The sequence below is a fragment of the Achroia grisella genome, unplaced genomic scaffold (genome assembly GCF_030625045.1).
Source record: "Achroia grisella isolate CSIRO2021 unplaced genomic scaffold, CSIRO_AGI_Agris_v1 utg512, whole genome shotgun sequence".
Classification (NCBI taxonomy): domain Eukaryota; kingdom Metazoa; phylum Arthropoda; class Insecta; order Lepidoptera; family Pyralidae; genus Achroia; species Achroia grisella.
In genome coordinates, this window is record NW_026712906.1 from 1,185,001 (window position 1) to 1,192,323 (window position 7,323).

Sequence of the window (7,323 nt, forward strand, 5' to 3'; positions counted from 1 at the left end):
TTGCCTAGGTTACATCAAAGATATGTTTAGCATATAAAGTAGGTACATAAATATATTTATAATAATGAACTCTACAAATGGTAGTTACATAAAACAGGAATTCATTGACGTACCTATGTCTATAAGTATCAAGGAAAGGTTATGCAAATGTGCTATATTTACCATAGCGTATCAACTTATCATTATTAAGAAACAAAAAAAATGTGAAAATATATCTTATGCTTTATGGTCCTTTAGTCTAAATCAGTGATACCCAAAGTGGTTTATATCGACCCCCAGGGGTCTATGACAAATTGCAAGGGGTCTACGCCAGCGGTCATCTTGTTGTTTTTACTTTATGTTTTTGACACTAAACTTTACTACAGTTAGAAATTTACAAAAAATCAATACCAGGCAAGAATGGGGGTCTACCCAAAACCGAAAAATACGGCAACGACACAAAAAAGGAACCTCTGATCTAAATCCACCTTTCGAATTTTATATTTTATAATAGACTAATAATTCTGTTAATTGTAATTGTAAAAATTGTTATCGCTCCAGTTATCCAAATTATATTAGTGTATAATTCATATATCCAACAGCTCGATCAGAAATCGATTTAATTGCAGGGTTACGCATTTCAAACTATTGTTAGTTTTATTAGAAAGTTAATAAAAATAAATTAAATACATTTTTTTATTTTAATTCCTAAATCCTTTTATTATTATTGTTAGTTTGTGATACATAATATATAAGGCGTGCTGTATACAGTTGTCTAATTATTGTATTAGTATAATTACCAAAATTTCGGCAACACACGTGTTAACAACGTTAGTGTTATTTGAAACTGAGAATATTTATTCATAATATAATTTTTGTCTCTTACATATTATACTATAAGTAGAGATGGTATGATACAATTATGAAGTTAACAATGACTTCATATCTAGTATTACAGTAGGTAATGAAGGTATATTATATTGTTAGGATTATAATTACAATATTTTTCATTATATTGTTTACAATATACATTATTCGGAAGGTTTCAATCGCTTTGAAGAAGACCTACTTAGAAGTTACTATTTTTATCATTACTGTTTATTTGTTTCTTTAATTCATTCCTTTTGCAGTATTTTATGTATCTACGCGTTATGTTTGACAATGCTCTACGTATTAAAAGAGAATATATACTCTTCATATAGCTAATTTATGTATTGTATATGTTTACTTAATTTTTGGTAAGTTTAAAATTGCTGCATGAATGTGTTGCTGGACACAACTCCTTCGGACTGCAATTGAAAATCAGTGATTTGACCTTTCATGTTCTTTCATTCTATGGTTAATATACATAACATATTCGTTTATGGTTATCTATTTAGATTTATAATTCAATGTATATTGTGTTTTTATAACATTCTTATACGTATAGTATGCTACATTTATTCATGTCGCATGAATAAAGATATCATTTATCTAAATATCTTAAAATGTACCTAGGTGTAGTTATTAAAATTAAAAAAAAAAGTATTAGGACAATATTTAGTGTCTAACTCGTATCTAAACTTCTACCTTTACAATTGTTTTTATTCAATAATAATATAATTTTTATGTCTGAAAAAGGTCGATGCTATTGGTTTCACAACCGATGCCATGCCACCCCATACACTTTGAACATATATTCAGAATTGACAAATACCGAGGTACTTGGCGTACTCTAGAACTGATTTATGAATATTACATATACCTATATTTTCAATTACATTAAGAATATATATCTCATAACATCGCTAGAATATTTCATAATAATATTTACCAAATTGATCTGATAAGTACCTAATGATCTCCAATAAGCTAATGTACATATGTGATTGGATTGAGTGAATAGATATGATTCTAAACCTACATGATTATGCTATAGTACAGATTGTCAAGTGTGAATTGATGTTTAGTTTAAATAGGCATACCCTCATTATTAGGCTGCATTCTTTTACTTAAAAATAATATAAAAAATATATTTATATAGCGAGTATATAATATGACTGCCTCGAAGGTCTAGCGGTTTAGCACACAGCCTTAATAATGGTCTCATGTTTTATTCCCGCACATCATTGTCTATTTCTTCCTTATCCCAGTTATTTGGGGCTGCATAATAGGTATGTTTTTCTCTTCCTTTAATCCCTATTCACAATGAACTCGTTATTTACTTCCTTTCCTACCATATCATCTTTCACACGTCCATCATCTCTTTTTCGGCCTTTCTTTGCCCTTATAACCATCCTCACTCATATGTAACACCTTCAAAACCTTTAAAATATTTCCTTCGCATTACATGCCCATCATTTATTCCCGCACATCCCTATCGAAATCGAATTCTTTAGATTCTTTAACATTAAGAAGTCAAGTGTAATACATAGGGGGAAGTGGGGCAGATTGGGACAAGGGGCACATTGATACACGTGTATTATTTCGTAAACGATTAAATTTATTCGAGTAGTGACAACTCTGAAACACGTCTTTAAACTTCTGAACGCGATCGTTGTGATTACGCTAACAGCCAGTCAACCGGTGGCTTTTAGCAGGAGAGAAAATGTTTCGAGCGCGGGTAACTAAAAAAATACGTGAGATTTAAAAGTGTTTTTACGATCTGCTGAGCCATCTTGTGATGATCAATGTATCCCAAAGGTAATTTAGGGCATCAAATATTAAGGACTTTGCACGTGTTTTACAATAATTAACTTAGTATCTTTAGTGAAACCTGCTTTTTATAAAAATTATTTTTGGGGAAGTTTGATACAGGAAAGTACGGGGCACAATGATACGTATCAATGTTCCCCGTGACTTCAATAAAGTGTTAATTTTGTAAAAAAATTGTATTGTATTTTCAGAAAATGGTGCGAACATATAAACCAAATACTGAAAGACGTAGTACAGGTGAAGACTCGATCAAGTGGGCCGTATCTAAAGTTATTTCAACGAGATTATCCATACGGAAAGCAGATGACAAATATCTAACTGGAACTCTACAAAATATTAACTCTACAAGATATTCTGAAGTATTAGTTTTGTTAAGAAACAAGTGTTTTTTTTTTTGTTAAAATGTAAAACTGATTGTAAATTAATTATTTCACAATAAATGTATTATTTTACATGAAAGTGTTATTATTTAAACCAGATTCATACAATTTCCACTCTGTATCAAAGTGCCTCAATGCGTGTATCAAAGTGCCCCGTAGGTGGGGCAGAATGATGCAAAACTGTTATTTTACTGAAATCAATATATCGTTATATCTAATATAATTAAGCGGGTATTTCGTACCAAAACATAAACCTGAATTGTTGACCAATGCACACGGCAAAAAAAAAGTTGAAATGTGATGTTTTTAGTATATTAAATGTGCATCAATCTGCCCCACTTCCCCCAAAACAGTAGTTATATTTTGTAAATGACAAAATCTGTGATGGAAGCATTTTGCAAACTGCAATTTTTTTTAACCTGTTTCCGAGTAAAGTGTATATATATATACATGTAGGTATGTAGTTATTTACTCATAAACTTGGTTCTTTCCTTATATCCTACGGAATCCTGAAACTATTGAATACATAGTCAAATGTATTTATATCAACGAGGTTTCGTTATTATGAAACAGACATAACCGTTGCTTTAAACTGTTGGTTGCATAGTCGGTAACATATTTTGATGAATCGACTTCTGTTCAACAAAATGTCTAAATATTGTAAACTATTTATTATACTCATTTTTCCAAATCTTGTTCTTGGAAATATAAAGTTGATTGATATAAATAAGGAAGAGGAGAGAACAAAATTTCTGGTGAGATCCTTGTGTTGTTTATGTGTTAGCATTTTTGTATATTTTTAAATCTTGTTAAAATAACTATTTTAATTTTCAGGTCGAACTTATTATATTGGCTAATGAAAATAATGACAGAGACAATTTTGTTTTCTTTGGTAACTTATCAGACAATCTCTTTAAAAGTGTTGAAGGTATTGTACCATTCACTTTTATAGTTATGGACTTGACTCAGACCAGTTATGACATACCTATATACGTGCCATATAAACCAAATACAGTAATAATAAAATGTTTGGATTTCAATTATTTTGAACTTAGTTTTCTAAAGTTATACTCATCGCCATATTGGTACCCACATTCTAACTTAATTTTATATTTAGAAAACGACACTACCAAAAACGAAATAGCAATGATTTATTTCATTCTTTGGCACTATAGAGTATCTAACGCAATTATATTGCACTATAAACAATCAACAGAAATGTTTGTTGTATCTTACTATAATCCATATGTTAATAGTAATTACAGTCTACAAAATAATTACGGTTGTTGGACAGCGAAAAAAATTGGTTTACCTATAAAAGAATTTAGGAAAAGTTTTGTTTGCGTAAATGAATGCCACAATGTTACACAGCATTCGAAGCTTCGTGCGAATAATCTCGGTACTTGCATTGGTTTCGATGTACACGAAGTTCCATACAACGGTAAAAAGTCTTTAAATAAATTAAACTTGTATGAAGATAAAGGAAAAAACCTCCATGGTTACGCACTCAGAGCTTATGGTACTGAAGTGAAACCATTCATGATTATGGAAGATACTGGTAATGGGATATATTCGCTAAAATCCCGTGATGGATTGGTATGGACGACATTATCACACATTCTGAACTTTACAATAGATTTCACTCCAAGTTTACCCACCATAAAAAAACAATTTAATTACGAATTAAACATTCAACAGATATATTCATTAGGTCAAAGGAAAGGAGAGTTGTTTCTTTTGCCTATATATCAAATGGACCTGATCATTGTTGAAATAGACACTACGTTTCCTTACAAGGAAAGCGGGCTTTGCATAGCTTCTTACCGTGCCGACTTCGAGACTAATCTTTTCGATATCACACTCGTGATTAAAAACTACGATCTTACAATAGAATTCACTTTCTGCTTTATAAGTATTTGGTGTGTATTCTTTTTATTTAATGCCGTAGAGAAAGGTGGTGTTAGTTTCGATCAGGCAGGTAAGGACTTAGTTAATGCTTTTAGAACAATTTTGTCTATTAGCCTCTACAAAGGTCCAAAAAGCAATTTATTTCGAATTTTCATGACCACCTCCATTTGGAGTTTTTTCATTTTAAACTTTAACACACAAGCAGCTATTATATCGTTTTTTAGTTCATTTAAGAGGGGGAAAGAAGTGAGCACATTCGACGATGTTCTTGATAAAGGTTATAATATATACGGCATGGCGTCTCCGGACGCTGTGCTTCCAGAAACCGAGGAAAAATTTATTAAGTTAAATCAGAAACTGGTTGCGATTCAAGACATAGTCGAATGTATAACTAATATAATAAATGACACTCACCGTTTCTGCCTTGTCGATTGTGCACTGGGCCGTTATTACAAACGAAATAAGTTAAACAACGACGGGGAGCAATATTTGCACATCATTGATGACAGGATTCACAGTCATTATTTGAATGTTATATTACCTAAATATTCCACAATGACTAACCACTTTAACAAGTATATTATTTGGCTATTTGAAGCAGGCTTGATAAAGAAATGGGAGGAATACAGATACGAAGAAATTAAAGATGAAAATCAGATTAAACCACTAAAACTGGACGATTTGCTTGGAATATTTAAATGTTACGGTTTGTTTTTGGTCTTGAGTGCTTTTGTTTTTTTTTTAGAGGTGATTATGGGTACATTGCGGAAAATAATACTATTTTTTAAAGCTAAAATTGTGAGTAAATAACGTATTAGTTGTATAATAAAGATACTTACATATTCGATGGTATTTTAATTATTTATGGGGAACTCCCCATAAACATACAGCATTTTACGAACTGTATTAAGTTACAACTATTTTCTCAGCGCAAGTTAGTTACTCGGTTTTTCATAGCACCCTGTGCCTGCAACCTGACCGAACCAACCTGCAACGAGCCTGCGGCTCATTTGATGGTAAATGATTACCGCTGTCCATGAGCACTCGCAACAACAGGAGTAATGCAAGTGCGTTGCCGACTTTTTAAAAACTCTTCATTAAGTATCAATATCGTCTCAGTTCAGAAATACCATAGCTGGAAGGTGATTCCACAACGTGGTTGTACGGGGCATAAAGTTTCTAGAAAACCGCACTGTGGAGGACCACCATTAATCCAGATTATCTGGATACATAGGTACATCACATTTTATATTATGAGATTTACAACACACATTGTGTTTAAACAACCCACGTACCATAGTGGTAGGTATGTAAGGAGTTTATATAAATTATGTGTATTGTTTGACCCGGAACATAAAGCCTCTCACATTATAATTATCTTATGTAATTTTTTTTCGCTGATCCTTATCAGCCGTCATGTCTACTCTGTTTTTAAGCATATCGTCTTCCATACTGTTCCATATAGTCTCAATGTTATATATCATAGATTCTAAGGTAACCGTAATGCTTCTACTTCCGTTGCCTACAACTAACAGTCATGTTTATCTATATATTCAATGGTTTTATAAAACAATAAGGCATGGTCATGAATACAGTTTTGTATTGTGGGAATCATCACGATTAATCTGTTATCATGTTTTATCACGGCAGGGTGCTGTTAATTGCCGTTAAACCACCAATGTGGTATGAAGTATATAATTACCAGTAGATATATGTAATATCTACAATATTTAAGTATTATTAGTAGACATCTAAGCGTGTACAAATAGATATATACTGAAATTTTGTATATAGAGAGAAAACCAAAGGCCAAACCAAATTAAAGCTCCAATAAATTGACTAATAATATTATACTTTACTATACTAATTAAAATTTTGTGATATATAAAAATTACTAACAGAATTATCTCTCTATATTAGTTAATTGAAATTAGGTAATTTTCTATCATGTCAATTTATTAGTATTAATTTAAAGGAGACAGATTCCTTTATCATTCAGTTTCATTATAGAGTTGGTTAATATACATTAAAAATATATAAAAATAGCCTTTTCTGCATTAGACATAAAGTTTAATTCCTTTCAACATGATCTAACAAAAGCATATTCCACTTATATACGGTAATAAATGGCAATCGTTAACATTTTGTCTATGGTGGGCTGTCAATTCTCTTACAAATATTGACTATTTCGACTCACTAAGTGATGAACGCAACTTTGTCTGTTTGAATAGAAAATAATAGAAATAGTATAATATTAAAATAATTCTGCGGTAAAACCGAGGTAAAATGATAAAATAATTTCATAGTAAATATCTCTGACCAAGAACTAGCAACATTAATTCATGAAACAAACCTTCTTAAA